This window comes from Pantherophis guttatus, chromosome 5, assembly GCF_059756535.1.
Source record: "Pantherophis guttatus breed Tessera chromosome 5, ASM5975653v1, whole genome shotgun sequence".
NCBI classification, from domain to species: Eukaryota; Metazoa; Chordata; class Lepidosauria; order Squamata; family Colubridae; genus Pantherophis; species Pantherophis guttatus.
Window position 1 is genome coordinate 60,707,221 of NC_142067.1, and position 25,655 is coordinate 60,732,875.

A 25,655-nucleotide genomic window follows, 5' to 3' on the forward strand; every position below is an offset into this window, starting at 1 on the left:
GGATTGAGCTGCTTAGCTATAATTGCCTATATTCTGCCCTCTTTTACCTTTATTAGCCTCCTTTGGCTCTTATGCTCCAATCGACTTAACTCCCTAACGGAGCTTCCAGCGAGAAGGGCTTCAGCCCAAGACCGCTGAGGGCCACTTTGCAGCGGGTAGCAGGCCTCCCTTTGGACGTGCCTCCTCGGCAGCACGAAGTGTTCACGCCCGATCCTGCTGCCTACAGCAGAATTCGGCCCTGACCCTCCCAGCCAGGCTGGTTGCAGGCTCCCGTTTAAATTAATTCTCCTCGGCTGTTAGCGCTTCGGCAGAGCGCTATTTCGTTGGAGCCTCCCAGCGCTGCTGGTCTCCACAAGAAGGCGGCTTGCTTCGCCGGTGCACCGTCCCACTCCCTACAGCGCCACGCGCGTCTACGGCTTGCCCTTCACAGTCGTCGAGCGATCGAAGCCGCTGACGAGCCGGTTGACATTTCGGCGAGCAGGGGGCGATCGAAGGAAGCCACGTGGAGTCCCAACGCGGCGCGAGACGGCCTGCCAGACAGCGGCAATCAGGAGCTTGGCTCTTACGCCAGATTCGGAAGAGTGCCTGCGATTCCTCTTTCGTAAGTCTCCCTGGGCTTGTACTTGGATTCCGGGGTTCTTTAGCCTCCCCTTGTCCTCGTGGTTGGGCGCCATTTTAACGTCCTTCTTCTTGGCCTAGGACCTCACCTGTCCGCCATTTTGTTTCCAGTTTAGGTCCGTTTGGCCTATCCAAAGATGGCTTCCTCCAGGCAGACTAAGCCTAAGAAGCATGGCTGCCCAGACCTTGAACTGCCAGGGACTTCTTCTTCCTCAGGGCAGACTAAGAGATCAAAAAAATCCTCCAAAACTTCGGACAGATCTAAGGAGGAATTGAGGAATTTTAAAAGTAAAAAAAAAAAAAAAAGCCTGATGATTGCGTGGCTTAGCTGGGATCGTCAGAGGCTTTTAAAAGCATTTTTTCCTGCAACCTCTTTGGCTGAAGAGGTTCTAGGAAAAAAAATGCCTTTAAAAGCCTCTGACGATTCCAGCTGAGATGCCTGATTGCCAGAGGCTTTTAAAAGCAATTTTTTCTGCAATCTCTTAAAATTGTAGAAAAAATGCTTTTAAAAGTTAAAAAAAAAGTTGGCCAGTCACATTACCCCCCACCAAGCCACGCCCACAAAATAAGCCATGCCCACAGAACCGGTAGTAAAAATTTTTAGAACCCACCCGATTCAGTAGTGAATTTTTAACATAATTTCAAATAGAAGACACTGATATACATTCAACTTTTAAAAGTTATTAGCCAACTCAACTGCTTATTTACAGCAGGAACTCACATCCTGGTATTTTAACTGGAATAATCACTTTGAAATTCTTAGAGCTGCACTTTTGTTTATACAGTAATGATTCCCAAGAAAGCAGGCAATGTTCTCCAATCTGTCAATTCAGCCAGCTGTTGTTGGGTCATAGCCCCTCTGCATTGTGATACACTTCGAAGATGACTCAAAGGTGGATCCATGTGACTGTACCCCCCCCCTTTGAGAGAGGAAGTGGTTTCTTCAGCCTGGAATGCAGCAATGGTGCATCCCTTTTTTATTTAGCCAATGTTGGACCCATCCACTCTAGACACCCATTTTCAAACTTCCCTTTGCAGGAAAGGTTATGGAGAAGATGCTAAGATGGCAATTAGAGTGATTCTTCTATGGCAGTGATGGCTAACCTTTTTTCCACTGCATGCCAGGAGAGGGGAGTTTGGGGGGGGGGTCACGCACGCATGTGCCCACACCCATAATTCTCTGTGTCCTGCCACCACGCATTCATACATGACCCCCTCTGCTACCGCCATTCCTGGCACACAATGGCCCGGTAGGCCCATTTTTCTCTCTCACCTGGCTCCAGAGACTCTCTAGGAGCCTAGGGAGGGCGAAAATGGCCTTCCCCACCCCCCTGGAGGCCTGAAACGGCCCATTTGTTAACTTCCAGTGGGACCAGAAGGCCCGTTTTTGCTGTCCCCAATCTCCAGAGCTTCTCTAGGAGTCTGGGGAGGGCAAAAACGGCCTCCCCCCACCCCCACGGAGGCCGTCCAGAGGCCAGAAACGGCCTGTTTGCCAACTTCCGGAAGATAAGCAAGGGCTGGATGACTGATCTGTTCCTTCTATAGTCCACTATAAGATAAGTTCCTTGGTCTTATTGGTGTTAAGGACCAAATTAGTGACCATTCAAAGTTACAATAGCACTGAAAAAGTGATTTATGACCGCTTTTCATAATCATGACCTTTGTAGCATCCCCATGATCACGTGATTAAAATTCAGATGCCGGGCAACCGGTTCATAATTATGATGGTTGCAGTGTCCCGGGGTCATGTGATCCCCTTTTGTGACCTTCTGATGAGCAAAGTCAAAATCTAGGGAAGCGAGAGTCACTTAACATCTTATCAAGTGCAGTGATTTGCTTAACAACTGTGGCAAGAAAGGTAGTAAAATGCAGCAAAACTCACTTAACAAATGTCTCATTTAACCACAAAATTTTGGGCTCAATTGTGGTCGTAAGTCGAGGACTACCTGTCAACTCTGAAGCTGGCCTGACTGATGCCATCTTGGAGGTGATTAGGGATAGGGAGGGGAGAATAGAGGTAGTTTTTTGTAACCAAAACAAAATAGTTTCTCCTGAGAACCAAGGACATCCCCACAGGTAGCTGAAGAGAGGAATAAAGTGTCCAAGCAACCAGATACCACCTTGATTGGATCTTATGACTGTTAGGTGAAAATCCTGGGAACCTTTAGAGTCAGTTTTCACCAGTCTGTGCCAATACAATATATCCATTAAACCTGTTCTTTGAGGAACCTAGAGTTCTGTTTGCTATGGGTGTATTACTTGTACTGTAGTTCTGTATACAATTTCTTCAAATTTTACTTTATACATAATTAGTATTTGCTGGATATCTGTTGTCAATCATGTGATATAAAATGAAACTGGTCCCAGATAAAAAGTTCAGGAGCAAAATATGTTTTATTTGCCATCTCACCAGTTATTTATAAATGTATATACATCTCAAATACATACGATATTAACTTTGAAACAAAACTTTTATATTACTATACAGGTAGTCCTCAATTTATGACAACTGAGCCCAAAATTTATGTTGTTAAACGAAACACTTGTTAAGTTAATGTTTCCCATTTTACAAGCTTTCTTGCTTTCTTATAGTTGACTTTGCTTGTCAGATCATAAAATGTGATCACATGATCCTGGGATACTGCAACCATTATATGAGTCTGTTGCCAAGCATTTGAATTTTGATCACGTGACTATGGGGATGCTGCAACAGTCATAAGTGTGAAAACTGGTCATAAAGTCACTTTTTTCAGTGCTGTTGTAACTTTGAAGAGTCACTAAATGAACTCTTATAAGTGGAGCACTACCTGTATTAAAAATAGATGTGATTTTAGCACAGATACACAATAATATAATATATAATAACTTAACAACTGCGGTGATTCACTTAAAAACTGTGGCATATCTAATATACTAAAACAAAAAAAATGCCATTTGAACTTTACTAATCAAAAAAGTAAAGGCCTTTAAAGTAGTTTGCTCCCTTCAGTGGCAGTCTAATAAACTTAATTTAAAACCTGGTTTCACAAATATGCAACTAAAAAGAATCAATGTTGCTGTTTACAAAACATTGTAGCAATTTACTGTATATATAAAAATGTTTTATAATAATTTTTCTTTTAACAGAAAAGCTTATTGATCCCTTTTAATTTCATTGCTGTAATATCTACAACATATTTGAAAGTTAGTATTAGTATTGTGTTGTTATTGTAACACTATAGCATATAGTTTAACTTTATAAGTCTGCAATTATAACTTTAAAAATTTCAGTTTCAGCAACTCTAAATGAGCAAGCCTGCCATATTTACTTATTTATAAATCACTCTAAATTAATTTTCACATTCATAAAATTTGTATTGATTTTTAATTTAAAATTTATCTTACCTTAAACACCATTCATTTTGAATGGTCTCAAAAACTCAAGAATTGAAAATGTGTAAAAGGGCAGCTATAGTTTTAGTAAGAAAAAATGCTAATATTTGCAGTTTTATATCTTAGAAGAGAGGAATGTATGGGAAAAGGGTGATTGTATAAACTTTCCATAGCATAAAAAAGACAGGAAGAATCTTGTCTCTTAATTTTATAATATCAGAGTTTCTGTATGATAGGAGTTACAAGACACAAAAGCTAGGTTCAGTCATAATGTAGTCTATTTGATTTTGGTAACATGCTTTTGTATTTTCTTTTATATCACCAGACTCACATGCTGTGAATTCTTCTTCTTATACAATTCACAATCCAAATATTACTAAACATGTTTATGTCAAAGCAAATATGCACAATGATGCATATTATAGAAACATGCAAGAGCATTCAAACAAATCTTTGTTCAGGCTTTTGAAAAACTGCAACTGATGCAACGTGGAATAAAATAAGTTATGGCCATAAAAAGTTCAAAACTGGAAAAACTGAACTTCAGACATTTAGTCACTCTTTATGAGTATCCTGCTGGCATCAGATGGCCAATATGGAAACAATGCTAGACTGTCTAGACCTGGTCCAATCCACCAAGATTCTTACATTCTTTTTATTAATCTCTCAAGTGAAAACAGCAGCCAACTGACCCAGATCTCTGCTACAATTATGGCATTCAATCATAGAAAAGAACTGGTACTTTGTCCTTTTGCAAGCAATTATTCATATATTAACACATAGAGCATATATCAATAGTTGCATGAGCAGGATTCTTATATATAATCTACACCTAACAAAAAAAGTCGTACAAAAAAGATCTCGTTAAAAGGCAATTACAGATCTAATGATCACTCATTCAGTTACAGTGGTGCTTAAATAAATGATAGTTACATCTGGTCCACAAAGTTATAGTCCCATGATGGCGAACCTATGGCACAGGTAGCCATATCAGTGGGCATGTGAGCTCAGCTCTGCCAGCTGATTTTTGGGTCTTCTGGACCCACCAGAAGTAGGGAAACAGGCCCTTCCTGCCTCTGGAGGGCCTTGGGGGGTGGGGGTGGGGAAGGCCCGTTTTTTGCTGTCCCCAGCCTCCAGAGCCTCTCTAGGAACCTGGTGGAGGTGAAAACAACCTCCTCCCCCCTGGAGGCCCTTCGTAAGCCAAAAACAGCCTGTTTGCCAACTTCTGGTGGGACCAGAAGGCCTGTTTTTTGCTGTCTCCAGCCTCCAGAGCCTCTCTAGGAATCCAGGGAGGGCGAAAATGGCCTTTCCCACCCCACCCCGGAGGCCCTCTGGAGGCCAGAAACGGCTGTTTGCCAACTTCCGGTGGGCCTCTGGGGGCTGGGAGAGGGGAAGGCTGTTTTCGCCCTCCTGACTCCTAGAAAGGCTCTGGAGCCAGGTGAGAGAGAAAAACGGGCCTACAGGGCCATCACGTGCCAGGAGCAGGGGGGAGCGGGGTGTGTGTGTGTCACGCACACATGCGTGGGGACAGGGTGCATAGAATTATGGATGTGGGCACGCGCGGCCTCCCTCCCACCCACACCCTCCTGGCACCGATGGCAAAAAGGTTAGCCTTTAATTCCTCTCACCCCTTTATCTGTTCCCCATTTTTGCCCTTTTGACTGTCCCGCACTCCACTACGTCTGCCACCCATAGCTAGCCTTTGTCATGTTTTTTCTCTTGCTGCTAACAAGGCATGTCCAGCCTAACCCTTTGCAAGGGAGCTGCTGGCCACATCAAGACTTCTTCCTGAAGATGCATGTGAGTTGGGCAAAGTGCAACCATGTGCAGCTTTCTCACAAGGTTCTGAAACCTTCCAAAGCCTTGTGAAAATGCCACACACCATTTGAACAAGGTTGCATACAGCATCAGTAAAATAGCCTGGTGCAAATAGCAACTGTCTTGTGAAGGGCCAGATCAGGCATACCTTGTCAGCAGCAGAAAGAAGAAGACAGCAAAGGTCAGCTGCAAAAGAAGTAGCAGAATGCATGGTGGCTAAACTGATTAAATTTGCAACAAGATGAAATAAATACATTTTACATCTATTCTCAATTGCCAAAATATGAGTTTTTCCTTATTTATTAAATGCATTTATAGTGCCAGCTATAAGAAAATACACATCTAAAATTATAAGCATAAAATTTGCTTTTCTTGCAGGAATACTATTATTAAAACTGATCAAAGAAAACCTACTGAGATTCCCATATTTGGATCTTGTTTTCTGATTTTTCATCTGTGCAATTGTTGTAGTTGTTACAAATACTGTATTAAATAGTAATGAAATGGTATTTTGGAAGCATGATTAAATGTCACTGTCAATAGTAAATTAGCAAATACGCATCACCTTGGCATTACGATCTATATTTCGTGCTTTTGAACATTTATTGAAATAACTTAATGTTGTTTTATTAAAAATTATCCAGTTTTGATAAAATAAAAATGTCATATAAAACATTATTATTAAATAAAAAATGTTAAAAAATATTAAAGTAATGTAAGAGATAACAGTTCATTTCTAAATAAGAAATAAGAAACCAAGTATGAAACATTTGACTTATAATATCTAGGATCAACTCACAATTCAGTATACTTTACATTGGGCTTTCAGAAAGCTTTAGGAAATGCCAGTATATTTTTGCTTTTTCGTGAGAATGTTACAGAAACAGATCAATAGATAATGTGCATTCCCTGTCTAAAGTGAGAAAAATATTAAACATTCAAATAAGCCTTACATTAATTTATGCTGGCACCTTAAGAAAACATACTGTCATTGAGTGGATGCATCTCTATTCTACTTATTAAATCTTTCAATATTTTTACTTATTTTAAACATCAAATTTTTTAACATTCAACATTTTCCACATTATTATGCATAAAAAGTAGAAAATTTTGCATAACAAATGGCACTATTTTACATAAATTACAGGCAGCCTCCATAAGATTCAAGTTCAAATGAGCAAATTCTCAGCCATCACTACTACTCTTTCTCCCATGTGGAAGAAAAGATAGTCCTGATCATTATTTAAAAATTATCTGTCAGCTCACTAGGATGCCAAACAATAAACACATCTCCATTTTTCATATACTAGACAAAAGCTAAAAATATTTCCAAGAGTCAAAATATTACATCTCAAAAATTTCAAGAACATAATGGAAAACATTCCATTTGTTGTCAAGGTTGACCTCTAACTAAAAAGAAATTAATTTTCTCATAACAGGTACATAAGATTACTGAGAAGAATATTTACAGGAGGGAGAGTCCCTACTAGTAGGAGAGGAGGAGAGAGAAAGGCTAAACAAGGAAATTACAATTGAAGAACTAAGAGTGGCAATTTCAAAACTTAAAAATAACAAAACACCAGGCCCGGATGGTCTCCCAGGAGAAATTTACAAAAAATTTGACGAATAATAACACCAAAACTATTGGAGATATGTAATGAGGCTCTATTGGAAGCAAAAATACCAGATTCGTGGAGGGAAGCATATATCACACTACTTCTGAAAGAAGGTAGAGACCAAAAACAAATTAAAAATTACAGACCGATCTCCCTTTTAAACATAGATTATAAAATTTTCATGATCATAATTGCGGAAAGACTGAAAAGAATATTAAATTCCATTATACACCTGGATCAGAACGGCTTCTTACCTGATAGACAAATAAGGAATAACATAAGAATAGTTGTGGATGCTCTCGAATATTATGAAGTCCACCCAGAGAAGCAAATGGCTCTTGTATTTTTAGATGCCCGAAATGCTTTTGATAACCTTAATTGGAAATTTTTGATTGAACAAATTAAAATAATGAAATTCGGAACCAATATTGAGAAAATGGTAGAAATAATTTATAAATTACAAAGGGCGAGAATAATAATAAATGGGGATATGACAAATTCATTTCAAATTAAGAAAGGTGTAAGACAAGGATGCCCGTTATCACCTCTGCTATTCATCTTGACACTAGAAACACTATTAAATAGAATTAGGAAAAACAGCAAAATAAAAGGATTAAAGATTAGGGGAGAGGAGTATAAGACCCAGGCTTTTGCGGACGACGTAGTACTCATCATAGAGGAACCGTTAGAAACAGGCCAGAGAATTTTGGGAGGAAATAGGAAGGTATGGGGAGGTAGCCGGACTTAAATTGAATAAAGGGAAAACTAAATTGTTAGTCAAAAATTTAACAGAAACGCAAAAGAAAGAATTCGAGATTAGACCCGACAAATAGTAAAAAAAATTAAATATTTAGGGATATGGATATCAGCTAGATGTTCAGCTCTGAAAGAAGATAAGTACACACCTCTGGTTAAAAGAATAAAACAGGATTTGGAAAAATGGGAGAAAGTGCAATTATCACTCTTGGGCAGGATAGCATCGATAAAGATGAATATCCTGCCCAAGTTACTATACCTATTCCAAACGATACCTGTCATCTTAGACAAAAAATTTTTCACAGAAATCAACAAAATTATTAGGAAATTCATTTGGGCCAGGAAAAAAACGAAGAATTAATTTGCGATCACTACAAGACAACAGAAGCAGGGGAGATTTCGGACTCCCAGCGTGGGAAGTATATTATAAAGCGGCCATCCTAGTATGGATAAGGGAATGGGTTAATTTAAGAAACAAAAGAATCCTAATTTTGGAAGGGCATGATCTACAAAAAGGGTGGCACGTCGTCTTGTGGGACAAAAAGAAAAAGATAAAAATGTATTTCCATAGGCACAGGATAAGAGAAGTATTAATACAAGTATGGGAGGAAATTAGAAGAAAATAAATGAAAATCCCGAATTGGCTATCGACAATGGAAGCCATGATATACCCAGAGATTAATAAAATGATTAGTTACAAAGAGCTTCTAGATAATCAAGGAAATCTTATAAGTAATCAATCGCTAGGCAAACAGGGAATACATATTGACTGGTGGCCATACTTACAGATTCAATCTATGTACAAAAAAGGAAGAATTTGGCATTGAGATGGAAACAAACAGATTAGACAAATTACTAATAGGCCCAGAAAAAAAAGTACTATCTAGATTATACAATTATTTATTAGAATTCGATAGGGCGGAAGAGGTAGTAAAAGAGCCAATGATATCGTGGGCCAAAAATATAATATAATATAATATAATGATATAATATAAATTTGGACGAATGGGAGATGATTTGGAATAGTAACTATAAATTAACAAAAGCGACAACATACAAAGAAAACCAATATAAAATGCTATACAGATGGCACCTAGCGCCTGCGAGATTAGCAAAAATCTATCCAAATGTAAGCCCCAAATGTTGAAAGTGTGGATGTCATCAAGGTACCTTCTTTCACATGTGGTGGTCCTGTCCCGAAGCGATGAAGTATTGGAGAAAAATTCAAAATTGGCTACAAGAATCAACCAATGAAAAAATCGAATTGATACTTGAAACATTTCTCCTGGGAATACTAAAGATGAAATATTGAGGGAAAAAAAAGATATCTAATCATACATAAACTCACTGCAGCAAGAATAGCTTACACCCAATATTGGAAAGGAAAGGACACACTACCAGAGGAACATATTATTCAGAAGGTTCTAGAATGTGCCGAAATGAACAAATAGTTCACTTAGAATTAAATGAGAAAGAAGACTCAGAATATTATACGGTGTGGGATGATTGGTACAGGTGGATTGATAATAGAATAAAGAATAGATAAAAGTTAATATAAATCTTAAAATGCATATGTAAATTACGTTATATTACGAAAAGTAAAAGAAGAATCAATCTAACCTGACTAGAAAAATAACACTGTCTGACTGATTGTACTGTATTGTATTATAATAAATTTCAATAAATTTTTTTAAAAAAAAAGATTACTGAGAAAGTAACAGTTCTGAAATTGGGCCTGATTACCAGTTTGGATATTCCATACTCTAAACAAACAAACCAACAGACCAGTTTGGAAGATAATGTAGGATTGTGCTAGTACAAAATTATGAAGGATTTTTCAATCTGAATAATTCTCTAAAGTAAATGACACAATCAATTCCAATGTAGTAACTATCCAACGGACAAGATCAGAAAGGGAGAGAGCAAATGAACCATCATATTAAAATTATAAACTGGAGAATAAGAACAATAATTAATAAATTAAATGGAGTAGTGTTTAAAGTGTGGGAGTATAATCAGAATACCCAAGTTTATCCTCTGCTAGGAAAGCTCACTATACAACAATGGGCTAAACATCCACTTTACAAAGTTGTTATGGGGAAAATTTTGTAGAATGAGAGCTATTAGAGCTCCTGGAAGAAATGAGTTTTAAAACTGAATGGCAATTTAATCCCTAGTAACAGTTTTCTGCCTGTATGAATCTGAAAACAACTTTTTTAAGTTTAAAAAATATTTTAAAAACTTCTATCAGGATTGAAATATAGAGCACTAGTATAGCATTCACTGTTGTCTAGAACATGTTACTACAAAATGAAACAAAAATATGTGCATATGAATCAAAACTACCCATAATTCTTTATATTTGAGTAGTGCAATCCTATTTTCAGGGCAAGTCAGTTGCGGAGCAGGAGTACTTGACCCAAAATTACAGTATATCACAGAAGTGAGTACACCTCCTCACCTTTTGTAAATATTTAAGTATATCTTTTCATGTTTTTTTTTTTTTTTTTTTTTAATTTGATTTATATGCCGCCCTTCTCCGGAGACTCAGGGCGGCTTACAATGCGTTAAGCAATAGCCTTCATCCTTTTGTATATTTATACAAAGTCAGCTTATTGCCCCCACAAACTGGGTCCTCATGTGACAACACTGAAGAAATGACACTTGGCTACAATGTAAAGTAGTAAGTATACAGTTTGTATAACAGTGTAAATGTGCTGTCCCCTCAAAATAATGCAACACACAGCCATTAATGTCTAAACTGCTGGCAACAAAAGTGAGTACACCCCTAAGTGATAATGTCCAAATGGGGCCCAAAGTGTCAATATTTTGTGTGGCCACCATTATTTTCCAGCACTGCCTTAACTTTCTTGGTCATAGAGTTCACTAGAGCTTCATAGGTTGCCACTGGAGTCCTCTTCCACTCCTGGTGGATGTTAAGAGACCTTGTGCACCTCCACCTTCCGTTTCAGGATGCCTCACAGATAATAGGGTTTAGGTCTACAGACATGCTTGGCCAGGCAATCACCTTTACCCTCAGCTTCTTTAGCAAGGCAGTGGTCGTTTTGGAGGTGTGTTTGGGGTCATATCATGTTGGAATACTGCCCTGCGGCCCAGTCTCCGAAGGGAGGGGCTCATGCTCTGCTTCAGTATGTCACAGTACATGTTGGCATTCATGGTTCCCTCAATAAACTGTAGCTCCCCAGTGCCGGCAGCCCTCATGCAGCCCCAGACCATGACATTCCCACCACAATTGACTGTAGGCAAGACACACTTGTCTTTGTACTCCTCACCTGGTTGCCGCCACACACACTTGACACCATCTGAACTAAATAAGTTTATCTTGGTCTCATTGGACCACAGATCATGGTTCCAGAAATCCATGTCCTTAGTCTGCTTGTCTGCAGCAAACCGTTTGCGGGCTTTCTTGTGCATCATCTTTAGAAGGGGCTTCCTTCTGGGACAACAGCCCTGCAGACCAATTTGATTCAGCATGCGGCATATGGGCTGAGCACTGACAGGCTCACCCCTCACCCCCTCAACCTCTGCAGCAATGCAGGCAGCACTCATGCGTCTATTTCCCAAAGCCAACCTCTGGATATGACACTGAGCACGAGCACTCAACTTCTTTGGTCGACCATGGCAAGGCCTGTTCTGAGTGGAACCTGTCCTGTTAAACCGCTGAATGGTTTTGGCCACCATGCTGCAGCTCAGTTTCAGGGTCTTGGCAATCTTCTTATAGCCTAGGCCATCTTTATGTAGAGCAACTATTTATTTTTTCAGATTTTCAGGGAGTTCATTGTCATGAGGTGCCATGTTGAACTTCCAATGATCAGTATGAGAACGTGAGAGTGATAACACCAAATTTAACACACCTGCTCCCCTTCACATCTGGGACCTTGTACCACTAACGAGTCACACAACACCAGGGAGGGAAAATGGCTGCTTGGGCCCCTACTTTGAACATTATCACTTAGGGGTGTACTTACTTTTGTTGCCAGCAGTTTAGACATTAATGGCTGTGTGTTGCATTATTTTGAGGGGACAGCACATTTACACTGTTATACAAGCTGTATACTTACTACTTTACATTGTAGCCAAGTGTCATTTCTTCAGTGTTGTCACATGAAAAGATATACTTAAATATTTACAAAAGGTGAGGAGGTGTACTCACTTCTGTGATATACTGTATATCCAAGGTTTTTTTTTAACCATTTCGCATCTCTTCTAGCATAAGAACAAAATCTAACACCATCTAAATCAGTAGTGCAAAAGTAACAACTTAGACCAGTGGTGGGCCGACACTCATGTGCAGCTTGACTTGCATGAGCAGCAGACCAGTCTGCACGCAACTCAACTTTTGCAAGTTGAGTTGCGTGCACGCTGGCCCACTACTTGCAAAAGTCAAGCTGTGCATGCAAGCGTACGCACCAGTCCACCACTCGCAGGGCCCAGAGCCTTGATAGCACAGTGGTCTAAGCACCCTGTTATTAACACAGCTGCCTGCAATTACTGCTGGTTCGAATCTCTCCAAGGCTCAAGGTTGACTCAGCCTTCCATCCTTTCTAAGGTAGGTAAATTGAGGACCCAGTTTGTGGGGGCAATAAGCTGACTTTGTATAAATATAAAAAAAAAAATTTATTAAATATAAATAAAAAAAAAATAGGCCACTGCCTGGTAGTGGACTGTGGCCTGGAGGTTGGGGATCCTTGATTTAGATCACTAATCTGTTTAACTGTGGCAACGCATATATCATAGACAGTTAATATACAGACAGCTAACAATAAAGTTTACAAGGCATGTAAATATCTGAAAAAAATCTAAACACAAATCAATACCTGCATTATTAAAGGCAGATAAAATTAATAATTAAATATTGTATGAAATTTGACCAAAACATCTTGAGTAGACTGAAAGAAGACTTGGAAACACAGGGGAAAAAAACTTTCAATAGATTTGAAAGATAAATATAACATAAATGCTATTACCGGACTTTTTAACCAACTGTCTGTACAAGTAGTCCTTGATTTATGAACACAATTGAGCCCAAAATTTCTGTTGATATGCAAAAGAGTTGAGTGAATTTTGCCCCATTTTATAACCTTTGTTGCCACAATTGTTAAGTGAATCATTGCGGTTTTTAAGTTAGTAACATGGTTAAGTGAATCTGGATTCCCCATTAACTTTTCTTGTCAGGTCGCAAAAGGTGATCATATGATCCCATGACACTGAAACTGTCATAAATATATGCCAGTTGCCAAGTGTCTTAATTTTAATCACCTGACCACGGGGATGCTACAGTGGCCATAAATGTGAGGAATGGTCATAAGTCACTTTTTTCAGTGCCACTGTAACTTGTAACAGTAACTAAATGGTTGTAATCAAGGACTACCCCTACTACCTGTAACATTGAAACAATAGAGCAATGGCAATTTGTTCTATTTTGGCTTAACATGGGTCTGCAACCTTAAACGCTCAAAGAGCCATTTGGACCAGTTTCCCACAGAAAACACCAGGAGCCACAAAGCCTGGGTTGGTGTGGCCAACTCAACATCACTACCAGTCACATGACCCCCAGCCACGCCTACCAAGGTTTTGTGGCTCCCCATGTTTTCTGTGGGAAATGGGTCTCTCTCCCCCACTCCCTCCCATTTCTGTTTTTCTATCTTTCCTCTCCCTCTCTTCTTCCTTTCTCTCCCCTTCTCTCTCATGTTTCCCTCTTTTCCCTCTCATTCTCTCCCTCCAGCTCTCTCATTTCTTTCCCCCTCCCCCTTCTCTCATTTGTTTCTCTTTTGCCTCTCATTCTCCCTGCATTTTTCTCATTTCTCTTTTCCTCCCCTTTTCTCTCTCATTTCTCTCCTCTCTCTCCTTCTCTCTCCCATTTCTCTCTCCCCTTCTCTCTCATTCTCTCCTGCCATTCTTTTCTCATTTCTCTCTCTCTTTCTCCCTTCTCTCATCTCTCTCTCTCTCGCACATACAAGCTGGATACCCTCCTGGGCCGGGATCACGGTGGCGACTCCTCCCGCTGCTGCCACTGCGTGCTCAGGTGTATAGCCAGCCGCGCAGGAGAGCCGGAGCTCTTGCTTTTCTGCATCCGGCGGCGGCAGCTGCTCCTCCCCGTTCCCCTCCTTCCTGAGCCAACACGAAGGGGACTGCGATTGGCACTAAGCTGCCTGCGAAGGATGTGGAATCTCAAAAAACAGCTGGCTGCAGGCAGTGTGGAGAAAACGCTAGGGGTGCTTCAGTTGCGCGGCTCTGCAGAGAGGCTCGCGTCTTCTTGGGGCGGAGACCAGGTCGTGCAACTGGGTCAGCAGGGAGCTGCAGGAGAGGGGTCAAAGAGTCACATGCAGATCTGGAGCCGCAGGTTGATGACACCTGGCTTAACATATTCTAGGAACCCTATGATTATAGTCTGTATTTTAGTAATACCAGTATGTACAAAAATATACACGTGTCCTAGAAATAATTTTTAAGGTAAATAATAACTTAGTACAATGTGTGAACCTCTAAAAAAAGTTGCTAATAGAAAAGGTTATGTAAACATTACTCAAGCAGACAAATCTTTGCCAACATGGGATATAAATCTAATAATAATAACTTCTCAAGTAATCACAGAATGAAAATAAAAAAAGATCTCTCAATTTGCCCACCATCACAGGAGCTATTTATTTGGAGATACTTATTTTAACTTTTTAAACACAGGCCACTCCCAGTATTGTTAGATAATGGGTAGAAATGGTAAAAACACAAGTCTGGTGTATAGCAAATAAAATATTGGACTAAAAATAATTTATTATGCCAAAAAATTCTATATCACTTATAAAAGGTGGTACAAAAGTCAAAAGCTGGGAAAGGCATGGCAGAAGTCAAAAGCTGCCATGGCAGAAGAGGAGAGAATATTTTGCACTATCCTATGTACATCAATAGCACTACTGTTACCCTTACAATGATAAAACAATGCAACCAAAATGTGGACATTTATTTCAAAATCTAGGTGCAAGCTCCTGTAGAAGACAGACAATATGAAGTTATTTACATTTATATAACTATGGGTCACAATGTAGATAACTGCAAAATAAATCTACAGACAGAACACCAGATCATAAAGTATAGTTCAGCAATTTTTACCTGCTGCCATTTACCATAAAAGAAATATATACATATATATGTACAGCATAATATATATATACATAATATATATATACAGCATAATCAGTATGACCTGAAATGTTATAGAACAAAGTGTGTAACGCATGTAAGAATATTATTGCTAAAGATAGGCAATTACTAACATATATAAATTCAATTCTTCATAAATTCAGATCTGCATGCAGTAATAGGTACTTCATAATTTTAGAAATACAAGTAGTCCTCAACTTACAACAGTTTAGTGACAGTTCAAAGTTACAACAGCATTGAAAAAAAGTGATTTATGATCATTTTTTCACACTTACAACCATTGTATAAATGCCACAATAATCCCCGTGGTCACTTGATCAGAATTCAGATGCTTGGCAGCTAATTCATATTTATGATGGTTGCAGTGCCCTGCAGTCATGTGATCACCTTTTGCAACATTCTGACAAAGTCAATGAGAAAGCCAGATTTACTTAACAACTGTATTACTTAACATCTGCAAGTGATTCACTTAATAACTGTGGCAAGTAGGTCGTAAAATAGGACAAAGCTCACTTAACAAATGTCTCACTTAGCAAAAGAAATTTTGGGCCCAATTGTGGTCATAAATCTGGGACTAGGTTGAGGACTATTTGTACTAAGTAACTGTTTACTAAGTAGTTACTATTATTTCATGCAGATCTGAAATTATAAAGAATTCTTTGCCCAAAGAAATAAAATTTATTCAAGTGCAGAGTGTGGAAAAAGGAAAAATATTAATGGGTTTGATGTTGTTCCATTACCAAAAGAATGGTTTAATTTAAACAATGTATATTGCCACAATCCAAACTTAATATATATCATTAAAAAACTTACTTTCAGCTATGGTGTTTTGAATCCACGTCACAATTAGCCCGAGTCCCACTGGTCTCAACTAGAGAAATGGTAATTGCAAAAACTGAATACATATACACAACTACAATAATAGGACAAAACAGATACAGTATGAAAAATCAAACTGATACAGGGTATAAATAATGGAGACATGCTATTTTTATAAAGAGGTTTTTTTTTTAGAAAACACTAAGACTGCATGGACTCCAGAGTTTTACATCTAAACCTATATCATATGAACTAATCATATGAATTTGAGAAGCACTCCAAAGACAAAAATACAAAAGAAAACAAAATATTCATTCCTATTAAGTGTTATGCTTGAAAATCATATATAAAAAGAATTTTTACGAAGGCACTTCAAACACAGTACATTCTTTCAAGACTTTAAAATATCACTCTCCAATGTATTTATTACCAGTGAAGTGCTTTTAATTCTTCAAATAATTTTAATTTAGTGTTACTTTTTTGAAACAAAATCTGCTACATTTTTTAAACTTTAACTGCCCAACTCCCACCTCTCACACAAAAGAACAATTGCTATATATACTCTTGACTATAAATACCATGATAATCACCTGGCACAATTTATTTCCCCAATTATGTTTGGTATGCCTATCTTTGGCGTTTTCAAATGAATATTTAAGGTAATTAACACATTTACCTAAAAGTAACATGACCCTAATTTAAGATATCTCGTCCTCAAATATTAGAATCCCCCTCCACATTTGTTCTTGGGTGAATCCAAGATGATCCTGTTTTAAAGGTAAGTTAGTTTGGTCTTTCAGTTAAATAAAGTGAAAATCTTCTATATCTTTTCCCCCAGCTCATCCTTCCTTTTCATATTGAGCATTACTATAAAATAATTGCTTTTGTAAAAGTATTTCAAGAAACTTATTTTAAAACTTTAATTTTTATTTGATTTCAAAAAATAAATTATAGATTCTTCATTAAGAAATATTCAAATACATTGAATGTGAGCAAGCTAAAAGTGAACTAATGACAGAGCCACTTGAAGTTTTGTGGGTTTCCTTTATCACCTATATTTACGAAAGGCATGGAGAAGGAAATCAAGTAAACCAAAAGACACTATAATTTTGCTTTTACAGAACATCCTATGCAATATTATAAGCAACTGCCATTGATTTCAATGATATACTTCTAAGCAAATATAGTACTTTAACTCTTAGATTAATGTGGTTTCCCTGTTTAAATACAAAACTTGCTAGTAATTTGTTTTATAAATATATGAAAAAATAGGATGGCAACTTATTCCTGATTTTATTATATAATTGCATTAAAAGTAATTCATAAATTTCAGTTATATGCCATTCTTAGGTCCAGATATGGCAGAAATATTTTGGTATAAGGGTGTTTGCATTTGTCCAATTTTCCTTTCAATTATTAAAAAATAAAAACACAATATATACCTCGACAATGTAAGGAAGTATTAAAACTGTCACAACCCATTTCAAAATTGTTCATTTTCTGAAATGGAACACGTTTTAATATCCCTACAACTTTTATAGTACTGATGAATTCAATTCTGACAAAAGATTTATTGTAGCACACAACTCAAATGTAATATAGGAAAACAGAAAACCAATTAATACATATATGCTAGCATACATTGCACTAGGACTAGTTATAGCTACATAAAAAAACGAACAGACATAAAATGTAACTAGGCCATGTCTGATTATGCACTAAATAGAAACCACACCCCCTGATTTCACATTTCTATCAACACATAAGTCCATCCAAACAATCTGTACCAGAAGCATAGTTTAAAATATGTTGTGCAAAATTAGGATACTGACAGAACAGCCCAGCACTGAAAAGATTTCGAAGTACCTTAGAAAGCTTAATATGAGAATAATCTACCATTACTATAATCTACCACATACATATTTATTAGTGGTTCACTGAGTTACATTAGGCTTGATTTAGCAGTCCTCACAGAATTACAGCTATGTTTTTTCTATTCATACTTAATACCTATTCTGGACTGTGTACCAAACTTATTAGTTTGTTAATATTAGTTTGTTATAGCCACAAGCAGACTGTGTTAAAATCAATGGGAGTTCTTCCACCAATTCTTTAAAAGATAAAATTCCACTTACAAATTTCAAGTATCTTACAAAAGTAGTCTTGTGTGCTCAGGAAAATCAATTTTAAAGCCAATTTGCTGTAAAGATACCTATGAGATTCTGAATTTCTCAGTTTAGTCTCTTACCCTATCTTGTAGATTCATCAGTTTCATATATAAAAAAATTCCAGACAATACTTACAATGTAGATTCTGTCCAATAAAAATTATAAAACTCACATATTCAAAGAAGCAATCTACGCTCAATGTAAACTTAACGGAGAACAGATACTGGTAAATCCTATAATATCGCAGCTTTACTGGAAACGGTGTGTGCAGCCATGACACAGCCCACCTGCACCCATGACAATAATGTTTACAACGAAGGCGAAACCGCTGGGCCGCAACATTCGAGACCGGATTTAGAAAGAAAGAAGAGAGCTTGTGCAGAGCCTTATTTCCTGGGGTGGACTAGGCCCACACGATTCCAATCACTCCACCTCAATAATGGCGTTTGCTATGAAGTGGAACGAGAATCAAAAGGAACTGAACGCCGGGAAGGTCTACCGGGTATTCCTTCTACTCTCTTCGCCAATTATCTTCGCTATTTAAGGAAGGGCCAGGCCAACAGCCGGCCAGCTCTGCAGGTTGTCTCTCTTTCTTCCTGGAACTGCGGACATAGTGTGTGCGCGCCCCATTCTCCTGCAAGGCCCAGTTCAGGCCGGGCAGAAAGAATGAGGACTGAGTCGTCAGCCATTTTCCCTCCATACTCCACGACACTGACACACGCACGAACAGACATTACTCACTCCAAGATACGCTAACTCACGAACGAAGAGATAAGATCCACAGCGAAAGTCTCCCCTCATGGAATTTACCCCCTTGCTTACCCACCGAATGACCCTTCCTTTCCCCGAAGGACCAGCCCCTTTTCCCACTCGCTTACCCCCACACAGCGTCGCCTTTTCCTGCTGCTACTCTTGGTTCTAATGCCGAGGCCCGCTCTGCTCCCGGGCGCCGCTGCCGATGCAGGGAGGAGGAGGCTGCGGCGGGTGTGGCCGAAGAGTTTCTCATCCCAGGCGGCACAAGCCGCCGCCGCAGCAACCAACGGGGCTGCGTCTCATCCCTAGGAAAATCAGAGTGGCGGTGGCTGCTAGAGAAGCCGGCTTTCCTACGCCGGGTTTTGCACGAAGCTGTCCCGTGTCACTTTCCTGACTGCGTGCGACCTTTTCTAGTATTCTTTTAGTTTTGCGTCACTATCTTTTCGGGACCGCCACAGTGCCGGTGTTGCGTTGCGTCTTTCTCGTCCTGTAGCTCCGTTAGGCTGAGCTAGGCCTCCGGGCTCTTCTACCTCATCCGCGGAAATCGGATACCTTCAATCCCTGGAGAAGGGAATAGAATAAGAGAAAGGAAGGGGGGGACTGGACTGGCAAGGCCAGCAGAGAGAAACCTACGAGACTGCCTTAAGAAGAGGAAAAAGAAATCTGTACTGCGTCTAAGAGCAAAGTCGCGACGGAGACGGCAGCACCAGCAAAGACTAAGCGTCTGAGTCCCGGGCAATATGGCGGCTCTAGGAGGGCTCGGCTCACAGCATATGCAGCGCAGACTCCGACTCAACGCAACGGCGCCGGCCCCGCCACCCAAACAGCGTTTGCGGCGGCCAGCGTGACTCCCTCCCTTTCCTGATTGTCAGTCAGTCAATCACTCCCACAGCCCCGTTCCGTGCCCAAAGCAGAGCGAGGACCATCAGCACTCGCTCACGCCTTGCTTTATGTGAGGCTAGGGTCGCCGCCGCGCAGTGGCAGGGTCTGCTTGGTGTGCCGTGTGTAGCCGGTGGGGGAGGGGCCAAGGCCTGACGGCTTTGGTGGCTGGGCTGGATGTCGACGGCGGCCGAGCGGGGCCCGAGTTAACGAGGCCAGGCCGCGATCTCTGAGGCGGGTGGCTGTCCGGCCGTTTCGGTTGAGCTCCGTTTCGACTCCATTGTGACCCGCAGTGTGAAGAGCCCGGATAATGACGTCACCTTTCGTCTTTGGGAAGGGAGAAGAGGAGAGGGGCGGAATTGGTCCTCCCTTTCCTTTCCCCTCCGTCCCAGGGGCCAGCCAAAGGCTGACGCGCGGCTAGGGGCGGGGACGAGGGCTTGGCAGCCAAGCTGCTGAAGAACAAGGCAGATAGCATTAGCTTCCAGGGCTTCGTAGGAAGGCCTTAGCCTATTTTCCCTTGAAACTTTAGCTTTTTGTCAGTTTGAGAAGCACGCATTGTGCATTGTTACTATCAAGAGACGAACTATCTTGTACTCATCTTTGATCTGGAATAAAATCTGGGGAAAGGTATTGAAGACGACTAAACAAATGCTATAGAAATGAGAAGAGTCGGGGTCTTAATCAAATACTTTGGAAAATTGAGAAAACACATTGCTATGGTGTTGAGAAAATTAACCATTTTGGTCAACTGGCATAATGCAGAAATATTACAACTAAATATGTATGTGGTCTTTAGGAGTAAATCACTCAGAGTGGAGCATGATTTATTGCATAGTTTCTGAAATTTCAAGATAAAATCTGCTGTACACTGGCTGTAATCAGGCAAAACATTACAGCTACCAACTATGATTTGCAAACCATTATGGCCAAGCCAAAACCAGACTATCATGCTACTTTATACGGTGGTGTTTTGATTTGGTAAATTCTAAGAACACAATTATTGATGTATGATTCAAAAGGATGCATGAACAGCCAGCCATATTGATTCTCTTCAGTACTAAAGGTCAAGGTTGATTCATCCTTCCGGTGGGTAAAATGAGGATCCAGATTGTTGGGGGCAATATGCTGATTCTGTAAATCGCTTAGAGAAGGCTGTAAAGCACTGTGAAGCAGTATATAAGTCTAAGTGCTATTGCTATTAGCGTTAGAATGACAAGTTTCAGCATATATCTATTCCATCATTTTTCTAATCGTTTCATATGACTATGATTTCATTTGTTGGCTTTCTGAAATAAAAGACCATAAACTGATAGAAGGGTGGTAATTTAGCAGACATGCACGAAGCCTAGGGTTTATAATCAGTAATTTTATCCCAGTTTCAATTCGAAACTATAAAAAAAATACAAATCATAATTAAGAAACATAAGCAAGCATTGTTCCATATTCTATGATTATCATTGAAAGTACTCATGGTTCTCCGGGCGATAATGTTACATCAAAAACTAAGCAGCATCAGGTTTGGGCTGGATTAAACCTGTTGGCTAACTTGGGAAGTTGCAAAAACATCTCGCCGGAAGGCAAAAGCAAATCATATTAATGCTGCTATAAAGTAAACTGCATTGGCATATCCATGAACCATCTAGGAGCTAAGACTGAGAATGGAACACCTTTTAAAGAAATGTACATCAAGAACATTGGAACATTTTTTTCTTTTGATTTTTGCTTAGAATTATATTTACTTTTAATGACTATATCACGTTTTCAACACACTGCATGCATTCAATAGGAGTAAACTTGTTGCTGATTTTCATTTGTAGTCCATGTTTCATGCATCTCACTGCAGCATCCAACAATAGTCAGCCAGCATTGATGGATTCCAGTTGCCCTGATACCATTTTTCCATTGTCACAATGTCCTGATGAAACTTTTTTTTTTTGTAAATATTTTTTATTTATTTTTTCAAATTTAAACATAAAAACATAACTTTCAAGAGCAAAAATCTCGATCCGGTCATAGATGGTTACCACACTTACATTCCTTTCACAAGCTCAATTCACAATTTCCATTACATCTTTTATAAATAAACAAAAGAAAAAAAAGATTAAAAAAGAAATTCAAAACTTAAGAAAAAACCAATTTTACCTCAAATTTAACATTTTCATCTATATAAATCCATTATATCTATCCAAAATTAGTTTCAAATTCACTTTCACTCATTTTTACATCTGCATAACAATTCTAAACATATCTTCTTTACCTTATATCTTATACAAGTCATATCAAAATAATTTTTACAATATTCTAACCTCTTGTTAAGTGTTTACAATTTTATCACCATTTATTCTTAGTTTCAATTCAATACCACTCCATTTTTATTATATTTTATAAAACAACATTTTGTCTAATTTTAATCCTTTGACCCTTATCCTCAAATCAGTTTACCTTAGTTTTTTTTTTCTCCCAGTTTACATATTACACAGATTTCTCACAAAGGCATATTTTATTTACTCCAATTTCTAATATATCTTCCACTATATCTCCCTCTAATATTTAACTATCTTCCAGCTTGTTCTATTTGATTAATTCTCAGCTTGATCCCCTCCAAAACACCAACTATTTAGTTGATTTCAGAATAGTTCCTCAATCTCCTCCAACTCTCCTCCTATTTGTTTGACTGTTTCCAGCATTTTGTGGGCTGATTTGCAGCATAGTCTCCTCCTTAACTCCCTCCAATGTTTGTCTGATTTCCAGCATAGTCTCCTCCAACTCTCCTCCTATTTGTTTGGCTGTTTCCAGCATTTTATGGGCTGATTTCCAGCATAGTCTCCTCCTTAACTCCCTCCATTGTTTGGCTGACTACCAGCATAGTCTCCTCCAACTCTCCTCCTATTTGTTTGGCTGTTTCCAGCATTTTGAATTAATTTCCAACGTATTTCCACCGAGTCTCAAACTCTTATCTAGTTGGTATCCATCCCACACATTTTAACTGTAATATAATTATCTGTTTTATATCATTTTTCCATCCTGCTCTTTCAATTTAAATCTCAGTATATTTCATAATGGTCATCATTTCCAACTTGTATTACCTTAATTCAAGACTAATCACTAGCTTCTGTGTATCTTGTATTTTGTTCAATCAATCCTTATTCATCAGTTTAACATTTGTTTGCAAATTAAAATTAAAACATATTACATCAAACAGTACATTTTCTTAAAATTTTCCTGCCTCAAAATATATTCTTATTATTTTTATCCCCTTGATATCATCCACTATTTTAATAGCCACCTCTTATTTTCTATTTTTATTATTTCACAATAATGATGTAATGAATAATGAAATAATGATGAAACTTTTCACCATGTTTGTCACTGACTGCACCTAGATTTTCATGAAAAAAGTCCAAGTGTGAAGTCCAATATGTTACAGAAAATTAATCTTCTGTAACATATTGTACTTCATGGTCTTGTATGCTGTAAGAAGTTTGTCAAATAACTAAACTTAGTTTGATGATCTAATTTTCAACAATATCCTTGAATAATTTCCAGATGATTTTCTCTGGCCCCAGTAACTGATCTTTCAACTATTTGTCATTGACATATCTGATCTACAGATCAACAAAAATGCCTTCCTTAATCTTGGCATCAGTTTTTCTTGGAAATAGCTATCTCAACCTTCTTCATTCGTCATTTTTACAAAAATTTTCACCAGTCCGAGTTTTATGCGAAGCGGAGGCAAAAATATCTTTGCTGGATCAATGAATTGTTCATGTGCATGTTTATCTGTCCTAGAATCAAATTCTTTCATGGTGGTCATTTGTTTTTAAGTGTAATGTGACAATCTCGCATGACTATCCCTTTCACATATGTGTAAGAACTATATTTGGTATAGTTGCTGCATTCTAAGTAGAAGACCCATTACTTTTAGATATATTCCATTTGTATTTGATGGTAGTGGATGAGCTTCAATTACAGTTCCATGTTTCTTTAATGTGTGCAGCATGGCCAACAGGTATTGAAAAGTATAAGTTATTGCATTCTAAAATACTACAATGGGATTATAGATCTATTCTACTTATGGGAGATTGGAATGGAGTAATAGATCCTAAAATAGATAAGAAAAGCTTGGCAAAATCATGTGTCAAACTACCACAGTTTTTTTTTTATTTGAAAGAAGATTTGGAATTGAAAGATATTTGGAGAGTGCATAACCCAAAAGAATTGGATTTTACTTTTTTTTCAGACAGACACAGATCCTTTTCCAGGATTGATTTTATTTTACTTACAGTCGATTTACTCTCAAAAACAAAGAAAACAAAGATATTTCCGAGAACTTTATCAGACCACAGCCCGGTATGGATAGAAATAGAAATGGGAAAGAATGAGAAAAGATCTTGGAGAGTAAATGAAAATTTGTTTAGATATGAAAAGAATGTAAATGAACTTAAGAAACAAATGAAGGAATTTTTTGAAATGAACTTGAATAAGGGTACCCCTATTGAAATTGTTTGGGATGCGAGCAAGGCATATATGCGGGGGGTACTGATCTATATGAATTCTAAACACAAATCAAATCGACAAAGAAAAAGATTAGAATTGGAAGGAGAGATAAAGAAAAAAGAGCAGTTGCTTATAAAAAATCCAACAGATGAAAAATTACAAGGAGTTATAAAACTTTTGAAAGATCAATTCCATATGCTTACAGCGGAACAAGCAGCAACTAATTTACAATTTGCAAAACATAATACATTTAGTAATGCTAATAAACCGGGCAGATGGTTGGTTTACACATTGAGGAAACAGCAGAGTATTCGGACTATTGGGAGTATTGAGTATAGAGGAAAGGAAGTATTTCAACAAAGACTAATTAAAGAAGCCTTTTTAGATTATTATTCTAAACTATATGCTAAAGATGATATACAGAATGAACTTATAAATAAATACTTAGAAGAAAAGAGAGTTATAAAAATTTCTAATGATCAAAAGGAAAGAACAAGTTTACCAATAACAGCTGAGGAGATTATTGTTGCTATTAAACAACTGAAAACAGCTAAAACTCCAGGAACGGATGGTTTAACTGCGGTGTATTATAAAATTTTACAAGCAGAAATGATTGAACATCTTAAAGATTTATTTTGTAGCATACAACAAGGGGGAAAAATACCCCCTTCATGGAAAGCAGCTTTTGTTTCTCTGATACCGAAAGAGGAGGCAGGCTCTATAAAACCGGAAAATTTTAGACCAATATCTCTCCTGAATACGGATTATAAAATTTTTGCGAAAGTATTAGCCAATAGATTAATGCCAGTTATTCAAGAGGTGATTCATCATGATCAAGCAGGATTTATAGAAGGCAGATACATGAAGGATAATGTGATGCAAATTATAGACTTATTGGAATATCTTGAGAAGAATAAACAGATCTCTGCAGTGCTGGTGTTTTTGGATGCGGAGAAGGCCTTTGATCGAGTGAATTGGAACTTTCTATTAAAGACTTTAAAAAAGATGGACTTTGGGGATCAGTTTGTACAGGCGGTTGCAGCAATTTATCAAGAACAAACAGCACAAATTATTATTAATGGAAGTTTAACTACAAATTTTAGTATAGAAAAAGGCACAAGACAAGGTTGTCCGTTATCCCCGTTGTTGTTCATTCTAACTTTAGAAGAATACAATACGG

At 38.3% G+C, this 25,655-nt stretch overlaps 1 protein-coding gene across 6 annotated transcripts in view; it reads right to left on the reverse strand.

Moving 5' to 3' along the window:
• Nucleotides 1-20,382, reverse strand: part of USP9X (ubiquitin specific peptidase 9 X-linked) — a 117,502-nt gene extending 97,120 nt beyond the window's left edge. For 2 of the 6 annotated variants that reach the window (XM_087895220.1, XM_034423839.3), the window contains exon 1: nucleotides 19,225-20,293. The gene's annotated coding sequence lies outside the window, so the exon portion shown is untranslated. Of the gene's footprint in view, nucleotides 1-14,158; nucleotides 14,499-16,172; nucleotides 16,231-19,224 lie in introns of all 6 variants that reach the window. The other 4 variants (XM_087895221.1, XM_060694076.2, XM_034423840.3 and 1 more) reach the window with 4 other exon arrangements.
• Nucleotides 20,383-25,655: the final 5,273 nt, after the last annotated feature.